Consider the following 9,431-nt stretch of genomic DNA (forward strand, 5'->3'; position numbering starts at 1 on the left):
ATATACTGCACTACTTTAGTCTCACTGCACAGATGTACAATGCTATTCGAGTTACACAGTATCAAAGTGCCCAGATCTACTGCACTACTTCAGTCTCACTGCACAGATGTACAATGCTATTCCAGATACACTGTATCAAAGTGCCCAGATATACTGCACTACTTTAGTCTCACTGAACAGATGTACAATGCTATTCCAGATACACTGTATCAAAGTGCACAGATATACTGCACTACTTTAGTCCCATTGAACAGATGTACAATGCTATTCCAGATACACTGTATCAAAGTGTCCAGATCTACTGCACTACTTTAGTCTTACTGCACAGATGGACAATGCTTTCGAGTTACACAGTATCAAAGTGCCCAGATATACTGCACTACTTTAGTCTCACTGCACAGATGTACAATGCTATTCCAGATACACTGTATCAAAGTGCACAGATATACTGCACTACTTTAGTCTCACCGCACAGATGGACAATGCTATTCGAGTTACACAGTATCAAAGTGCCTAGATATACTGCACTACTTTAGTCTCACTGCACAGATGTACAATGCTATTCCAGATACACTGTATCAAAGTGTCCAGATATACTGCACTACTTTAGTCCCACTTAACAGATGTACAATGCTATTCCAGATACACTGTATCAAAGTGTCCAAATATACTGCACTACTTTAGTCTCACTGCACAGATGTACAATGCTATTCGAGTTACACAGTATCAAAGTGCCCAGATCTACTGCACTACTTCAGTCTCACTGCACAGATGTACAATGCTATTCCAGATACACTGTATTAAAGTGCCCAGATATACTGCACTACTTTAGTCTCACTGAACAGATGTACAATGCTATTCCAGATACACTGTATCAAAGTGCACAGATACTCTGCACTACTTTAGTCCCATTGAACAGATGTACAATGCTATTCCAGATACACTGTATCAAAGTGTCCAGATCTACTGCACTACTTTAGTCTCACTGCACAGATGGACAATGCTATTCGAGTTACACAGTATCAAAGTGCCCAGATATACTGCACTACTTTAGTCTCACTGCACAGATGTACAATGCTATTCCAGATACACTGTATCAAAGTGCACAGATATACTGCACTACTTTAGTCTCACCGCACAGATGGACAATGCTATTCGAGTTACACAGTATCAAAGTGCCTAGATATACTGCACTACTTTAGTCTCACTGCACAGATGTACAATGCTATTCCAGATACACTGTATCAAAGTGTCCAGATATACTGCACTACTTTAGTCCCACTTAACAGATGTACAATGCTATTCCAGATACACTGTATCAAAGTGTCCAAATATACTGCACTACTTTAGTCTCACCGCACAGATGGACAATGCTATTCGAGTTACACAGTATCAAAGTGCCCAGATATACTGCACTACTTTAGTCTCACTGCACAGATGTACAATGCTATTCCAGATACACTGTATCAAAGTGTCCAGATATACTGCACTACTTTAGTCTCACTGCACAGATGTACAATGCTATTCGAGTTACACAGTATCAAAGTGCCCAGATCTACTGCACTACTTCAGTCTCACTGCACAGATGTACAATGCTATTCCAGATACACTGTATCAAAGTGTCCAGATATACTGCACTACTTTAGTCTCACTGCACAGATGTACACTGCTATTCGAGTTACACAGTATCAAAGTGCCCAGATATACTGCACTACTTTAGTCTCACTGCACAGATGTACAATGCTATTCCAGATACACTGTATCAAAGTGCCCAGATCTACTGCACTACTTTAGTCTCACTGCACAGATGTACAATGCTATTCGAGTTACACGGTATGAAAGTGCCCAGATCTACTGCACTACTTTAGTCTCACTGCACAGATGTACAATGCTATTCGAATTACACAGTATGAAAGTGCCCAGATCTACTGCACAGATGTACAATGCTATTCGAGTTACACGGTATCAAAGTGCCCAGATCTACTGCATTACTATAGTCTCACTGCACCGATGTACAATGCTATTCGAGTTACACGGTATCAAGGTGCCCAGTCTCACTGCACAGATGTACAATGCTATTCAAGTTACACCGTATCAAAGTGCCCAGATCTACTGCACTACTTTAGTCTCCCTGCACAGATATACAATGCTATTCCAGTTACACAGTATGAAAGTGCCCAGTCTCACTGCACAGATGTGCAATGCTATTCAAGTTACACGGTATCAAAGTGCCCAGATCTACTGCACTACTTTAGTCTCACTGCACAGAGGTACAATGCTATTCGAGTTACACGGTATGAAAGTGCCCAGATCTACTGCACTACTTTAGTCTCACTGCACAGAGGTACAATGCTATTCGAGTTACACGGTATGAAAGTGCCCAGATCTACTGCACTACTTTAGTCTCACTGCACAGAGGTACAATGCTATTCGAGTTACACGGTATGAAAGTGCCCAGATCTACTGCACTACTTTGGTCTCACTGCATCAATTCTCATGCTGTTTTGGTTTATTTATAAATAATGCATTTAGGATGCATTGATTAAACTAGTATAATCCATCACACTGCAGGGATACACAGTGTAATATCACATGAGTTGCAGTACGGCTCACTGCACAGATGTACAATACTGTTCCAGTTACACCGCAGTCAAATGCTATCAATATACAATCTTTTTGGATTACTACTATTGTTTTTACTAAACAAGTACCACCCTACATCACACTGCAGAGAACCACAGCGTAAAGATATGTCTGATGTGCTGCATTGCACTGCACAGACGTATAATACTGTGTTGGTTATATTGCATTCCACCACAGGGTACACAATACTGCTTCCGTCCCACTACATCACTCCAGGCAGATGGACGAGAAATCTTCGATTACACTGCGACCAATTTCACTATGAAGAACACCACTCCTGTTACATTTTCATACCTCAGAGAGAGGTCATAGTTCAGTTACTCTACATCACACGGCATAGATCTGCAACGACCCACCACTACACTGGATTCTACTGGACATATATACAAGACCGAATCACATCCACAATGTATATATATATAGTATTACTTCCGTGGTACTGCAACGGAGTGCCGATATACAATACAGGTTCACGTACAGTACACCACGCTGGAGCAGTGCATGCATGACGTTACGCATCTATACACGACTGCTTCAGAGGCACTGCTTCCATCTGCAGCTATGCCACACTGCTTCGTTACACTGTATCACATTGCATAGATATAGGACACTTCTGAACTTCACTGCACCATAATGTACAGATCTACAACGGCGTTTCAGGGGCACTGCATCAGAGTGCACAGATAAACAATACTGCTTCGTTGCACTGCATCACACTGCATGCATAGACATGAAACGCCTCTGCACTACACTGCATCATGTCGCACAGATACACAACCCCACAGTACATCAGACCATTGTTTCGGGTACCCTGCACCACATGGCGGGGATCATTAACCCGAACCCACGGCACTGCATCACACACTGCACAGTTAAGAAGTTCTGCATCACACTGCACTTCATTTACACTGCAACAGTTGGACGCCTCGACCACAGCGTTGTGCGCCAGCCTACACCCCCACACCTCTCGGGGACCACAGCGACAATATTTTATTCTAACAACTCTCTGTGAACTGTTCATGCTGTGAGCGACATTACCTCACTATTAACATCTAATACAGTTAGGAAAGAACGGTTTAAAGCTAGGCGCTATGTTTGACGCTATAAAACGTGCAAGTATAGAAGAGTGACCATAGGGAGTGCAATGGAGTTGCAAACACCGCATGAAGCGCCCTGCCTGACCCCCTCGCCCCTTCACTCACCTGCAGACACCCTCCAGTGCTGGGTCCGCGCTCGTGTTTTGGGTTGGGGGTGGAGGCGGTCGCAGCGCTTCTGACACTCACCGTCTTTGGAAGAATGCAGGGCAGCGGCGAAGGGGTGAGATCACTGCCGTGTGTCACGGAGGCTCGCGGGCTGTGAGGGGGTGTGCTTTTGGAGGCTGCAAAAGTTGGGGGAGTAAAACCGTGGCCGGCCCTCCCGCTGTAGAGGGGAGGGGCGGTGCCTTCATGGGGTGGAGACAGACTGGAGACAGTTCAGAGACAGGTTACCAAAACAGGGCCCCCCTGGTTTGAAGCACAATTCCTATGAGAGGCGAGTGAGGAATGTATATATATATATATATTTAAATATATTCACAATGCAGACAAGGGAGTGGCTTTCTGCCAGCATTTAACCCCTACTTCGGTGCGTGCGCCCAGACTTTGCAGAAATCGAACTCGCAGCAGTGAAGTCATTTGACCAGGATCACACGGCGCGGCCACACACAGATGCCTGGATTTCAGTGTAGGTTCATTTTGCCACTGGGCATTTTTTGCCTCCGCATGAAAGGCTCTGCGACCCCTCGATGGAATACACGCAGCGCGAGGCTGCAGTTTTCCCGAAAGGCACCCCGAGGGGCCTGTGGTCACAAAATGCCAGTGGGTGGTTTGGCGAGAGAGGGTGGACGGGTGCATTAGAGAACATTTTCAAGAGGAAAGGCGGTGAGCAGATTGAATAACCTGCCTTTATAAGCCCAGGCGGTAAACGGGCCCAAACAGGCCTGGGACGGAAATAATGGATGACTGGTGTAATGAAGGAGGCAGACCGCTCGCGAGCCATGAGTCACGTGGGGCCGGGTGAGGTGAATGGATACACGGGATCTGTCAGTCAAATGTTGAGTCTCTCCTACACCACATTCCCCATAAGGATGACCCCCAGATACGATTCATGGCGTGCGCCGCCCTCACACACCACAGACACGAAGTAGCAGAGCTCAGACGTCTGTAAATAGGTCACAGCGGGTGGTGGATTGAAGCCTGCGTGTGAAAAGGACACATGCTATAGTTCCGCTCACTTCAAGCGAAAACTTCCCAGTATTAATGGCTTTCCGCTGTTAGACGAGGCGCTGGGCTGCGTGTGTGCGCGGGGGAGTGTGGGAGCAGGGAGCAGGGCGCAGTGCGGGAGACGCTGAAACATCTTGCAGGCAGAGGTGCTGTCATGGGAAGTTCTCACCGATAAACTCGGCTACGTGAACATTCCCACCATCGAGGCCGGGCCAGATGCTGGGCACAGCACAGCTGCTAGTGATTATAGCCGACAAGAAAGCCCGGCGGGTTACTGTGCCTGGCGGCGGGTTACTGTGCCTGGCGCAGAGACGCCCGGTGCGTGTGTCGTGCTTTTCGGGAAACGGCCATTACAACGAAGCCTTTGCAACTAAATCGTTAACCACGCATGCAGTACATATAATGCAACGGAATTCGTTGGAACGTCATATATTCACACACAAAAAAATTGTGACAGGCCCACTGAGCTGACGTGCCTATTGCACACGGATCTCTAAACAGGCACGTCAACCCTCTGAGCTGTCTTAGTTGACCTGGGCCCCATGATTACACACACATCTCCATGGCAGGCACATTAATCCACAGAGCTGTCTGGCTGGCATTCGAAAAACACGAATATCACAATTTTTTTGTGTGTAGCCAGTAAGTCACAGATTCAAAATCCAGGAAGGCACCTCAGAGGGATAATGTGCTTGTCAGCAGTGCTCACTTTAATACGCTTTTCTCACCAGCTTTTCTCCAAAGCCTGCGGCCGGTGCTATCAAAGATTGGGATGCAGAATAACAAGGCTGGGTGATCTTCATTCCACCTCATGCTTCTCGCTTCTACCCCCATACATTCCCTGCCGCTTTATTTCACTCACGCAGGTTCTTTTTCATGAATGCTTTCTCCCCTTGACACTGATTTTTTGTTTCTCTTCGCCCTCCTTGCCTCCATTTGCACTGGCTCCAATACAGATCTGTTGTCTCTGGTAGCTCTCAGATAGTCCCACTGGAATTATCCGATTTTGTGGCTGCCACGTTTGTCGCTTCCTTATAAATGTGCTCCGAAATCCATCACGTGCTGCATAACCTGCATTTTTTTAACCTTCCAAAAACGTTTTTGGTTAAAAAATTACAAAAAACACAGCAACATATGTTGCTGCACTTGGCAAACGTTGACAGGTCCCCTGTTGCTTACTGTGCATGTGGGTGTTAAACTGGTACTAAAGACGTGAAACCTGTTCCCAGACAGTGTTAACCTGAGCCAAAAAGAAAAATAGGGTTAGTTATGCTATCACAAAATGTGCAGCAATGCACCGCATAATTTGCATTTTCTTGCCGCATAATTTAGTCAACCATGCCGCATAATTAGGCCCTTCCAACCACGCCAGATAGTTCCAGTGGCCCTGGTCTCAGGCTTCACTTCTAGATACTAGTCAGCTCAGTAGGTAGAGAGTAGGCTGAAAACTACAGCTGCAGATCTCATTTACAATCTCAGTGGGTTCATGCTCCAAGTTTGAATCTAAAGTTGAAGTTTCAAGTAATGCTTGGCTGCAGAGCCATGTGTGATATGCAGCTGTTTAATGTTAATCCTTTTAAAAACAGTTATTTTTGATATGTTGTAGAGGAGAGAGTGTGACCTTCAAGTCACTGTGCATCCGAGTAAGAAAGATCAGTGGGTTAATGCAGCTATTGTGGCGATTGTGTGCAAACTGCGAGTCACGTGGTAAATCTTAGCAAGGTAGCTCAGCGGGCTAATACCCCTGCGGCTGAGATCTGCCTTGAAAAGCAGGTGACGGAGCTTTGAATCCTGACAGAGCAATTTTGCCTTTCATACCCACAGAGTCCACTAAAAAGCGCACTGATTTATGCTAATAACACACGTTATTTACAACGGTCCAAATAATAGAATTACATCTTTAAAAAGAGGGTGTTCCTAAAGAGCGGAGGAAAGAAAACTGACAGGGTGAGAGCCGGGGTGTCACCAGGCCAGGCGTGCTCTCCAAGATGAAAGGAGAAATATTGTTGAATAAAGAATGAAAATGCGTGTGTTCAAAGGCGGGCGAAACCTTTTAACCAGTACTGAAAAGTTGGGAACTGATTCACCCCCTGCCTCCGCCCTCAGACAGAAGCAGAGACAGAACATCTGTACCGCGCTATGCACCGCAGCTTATTGGCATGACGAGCCAGGCAAGCATTGCCAAGGTTGCATGGAATACATCCACAGAATATACATTACTTTTTATTTAATAGACTGACATGCCAAATTCCAGGTTGTTTCTTGGCCTGTGTACTGGTAAAAGGGGTTGTGAAAGGCAGCCACGCCCCTAAGATACTTGCCTCAGGGGCTTAGGGCTGCCATCAAAGGGGGGGGGGGGTGGGGGGGGCATGAAGGGAGAGTGCTCGGGGTGGGTGGGGGCACGGGAGCCCCCCTCCATTCACAGGATGGTGAATACAGGGTCCATCCTGCCAGGAGGAGTGATGCAGGCGCGAGCGGCAAAAGAATAAGGTCAAGTAGATGGTGCATTCCCGCCCTCCTTAGATAAAGGCGCTCTGAAACCCGGTTGGGCGAAGTTGGCGCTATTTAAAGCAATGCATGAATAAATCGGCCGTGTGGCTGCATGCACAGAAACCTCCCGTCCTCCGCCGTTCTCAGATCTAAGTCTGCACCTCCAGCGAGGCCGGGCCCCTCTGTCCTCTTTTCTACCCACGTGGGGAAGAGTGAGCACGGGTACAGCTGCGGACTGCCTGGTGCATGAACTACTGATGTAGCGCCAATCACCAGAACACGCAGACAGAGACAGCTCTAGGACCGATCGCGCCTAGAGGCTTTCTCTGTAAACGGACAGAGATGTTTGAGCGAGCGAGCTCTACGCGCACGCCAGACCTGGTCCTTCCTTGAGGAAATGTAAAGGTCGCCCCAACCAAATATTCCCACCACCATTGACAGTAAATGTCCCCACTTCGCTTCAAGGCGCTATGACGCCGCGTTTCCCCCCATGTCTGTATCTGAAAGCATTGCCCTCAGTTCATATTGCAAACATACTTACATTTCTTTCCAAGGCAAATGAGCCATTAGTTATACCCCCCCCCCCCCCCACCCCCCAAATGCAGGGAAAGCGCAAGAAAGGATCCTGTAAGAGGACCACTGAGAATAGGGCACGGAGGCCTCTGCTAAGTGTCCTTCACATGGGCAGCCCTTCAGGGGTACGTTAGTACAACGCCGTCAGCGGAACAGCTTCCGTGTGGAGCGCCTCTCAATGGCACGGTCGCTCTCTCTAGCGCCTTTTACTGGAATAGCTTGCTGCAGCGCTATGTTGAGAACAGTCAGCTCTAGTGTCTGACAGGATGGCATCCCGCAGACTCAGCTCCTACAGAAGGTCTGGGTGCTGCCTACGTGTTTCGTGGGCGACTCAGCATTTCATCCTTCAACTATAGATAAAGCGAGTATGGGTAATAGTGCCACCTATTATTAATGCCTTTCAGTTCGTGCTGTGCGCTACTTATGGAGTTAATATAATTGTATCCATGCTGTATTCTGCACGTTGCTACACGTAGCGCTTTGAAACATCGTTCGAGAATGTTTGCCGCGCTGCATAGCTGGTGAGCGCCTCGATACAGTGTTGCACGTTTGAACCGCGAGCGCTGGGACTCGCAGTTCCTTCCTTACTGCTGTGAGTAAAGTGCGCCCACATTTCTGCAGGCGTTAACCTTGAGCATCTTCTTCGTCTCTGTGTAGCGCTACGAAGTCCATAGCAGGTTTGCGATTGGCGCCACAGCCTAAGAAACAGCCACATAAACGAAGTTATTAAAAGTGACCTACCTTGGAAGTCCAGGGGACGCGGAGGGGATCTGCCAGTGGTAGGTGTCTGTCAGGGGTGCTCTCTGCAGCGTGTCTGCTCCAGTGCCCACTTGTAGAGGGTCTGTGTGTGCCCCTCTTTGCTTCCCCCGGTGCTCAGTGCAGGACGCAGTTCCTGCCCTCCGGTACCTGGTGGTTCCAGGTGAGTCCGTCCGTCAGTCCTGCCCGGGTGCTCGCACCGATGTCTGCCGCCCGGGACTCCCCGCTGTCCTCTGGTGTCTGTCCGATCGGAGCGCGCGCTGCCAGGACCCGGCTCCACTCACTCTGAGATTTTTTTGGGACAGAGAGGGCAGAGGCTGGGATGGGCGGGGGGACAGGGCCGGGGTGGAGCCAGCTCCGCGGAGCACTGGCGGCTGCTGCGGTTGTGGGGTTTACAGATCAGAGGGGGCACCGGTAATCCAGCCTCCCCTTCCGTGTTATGGGTGATTTACGGTGCGCCGCCTGTCTCTGCGCCTGTCCCTTCTCCCCCGAGTGCACAGACTCGCTCTCTCCAACCCACATTGCCGCTGCACGGCTAAATATGAGAGGCTTCAGGCTTGCCCTAACTTGGGGCCCCTTTAAGCATCTCTCTCTCTCTCTCCCTCTTTCTCCTTCTATGCGCTCTCTCTCTCTATCTCTCTCTCTCTTTCTCTCTGCCTCCTTCTATGCGCTCACTCTCTCTCTCTTTCTCCTTCTATGCGCACTGTC

At 48.3% G+C, this 9,431-nt stretch overlaps 1 protein-coding gene across 3 annotated transcripts in view; it reads right to left on the reverse strand.

Annotated features, from left to right (window-relative positions):
* Window positions 1–9,147, reverse strand: part of LOC147748163 (sphingosine 1-phosphate receptor 1-like) — a 50,659-nt gene extending 41,512 nt beyond the window's left edge. Inside the window, exon 1 of one of the 3 annotated variants that reach the window (XM_086959065.1) lies at window positions 8,709–9,147. The gene's annotated coding sequence lies outside the window, so the exon portion shown is untranslated. Of the gene's footprint in view, window positions 1–3,845; window positions 4,018–8,708 lie in introns of those variants that run through there. The other 2 variants (XM_086959068.1, XM_086959066.1) reach the window with 2 other exon arrangements.
* Between the last annotated feature and the right edge of the window lie 284 nt (window positions 9,148–9,431).

The sequence above is a fragment of the Lissotriton vulgaris genome, chromosome 1_1 (assembly GCF_964263255.1).
Source record: "Lissotriton vulgaris chromosome 1_1, aLisVul1.2, whole genome shotgun sequence".
In the NCBI taxonomy this organism is placed as follows: domain Eukaryota; kingdom Metazoa; phylum Chordata; class Amphibia; order Caudata; family Salamandridae; genus Lissotriton; species Lissotriton vulgaris.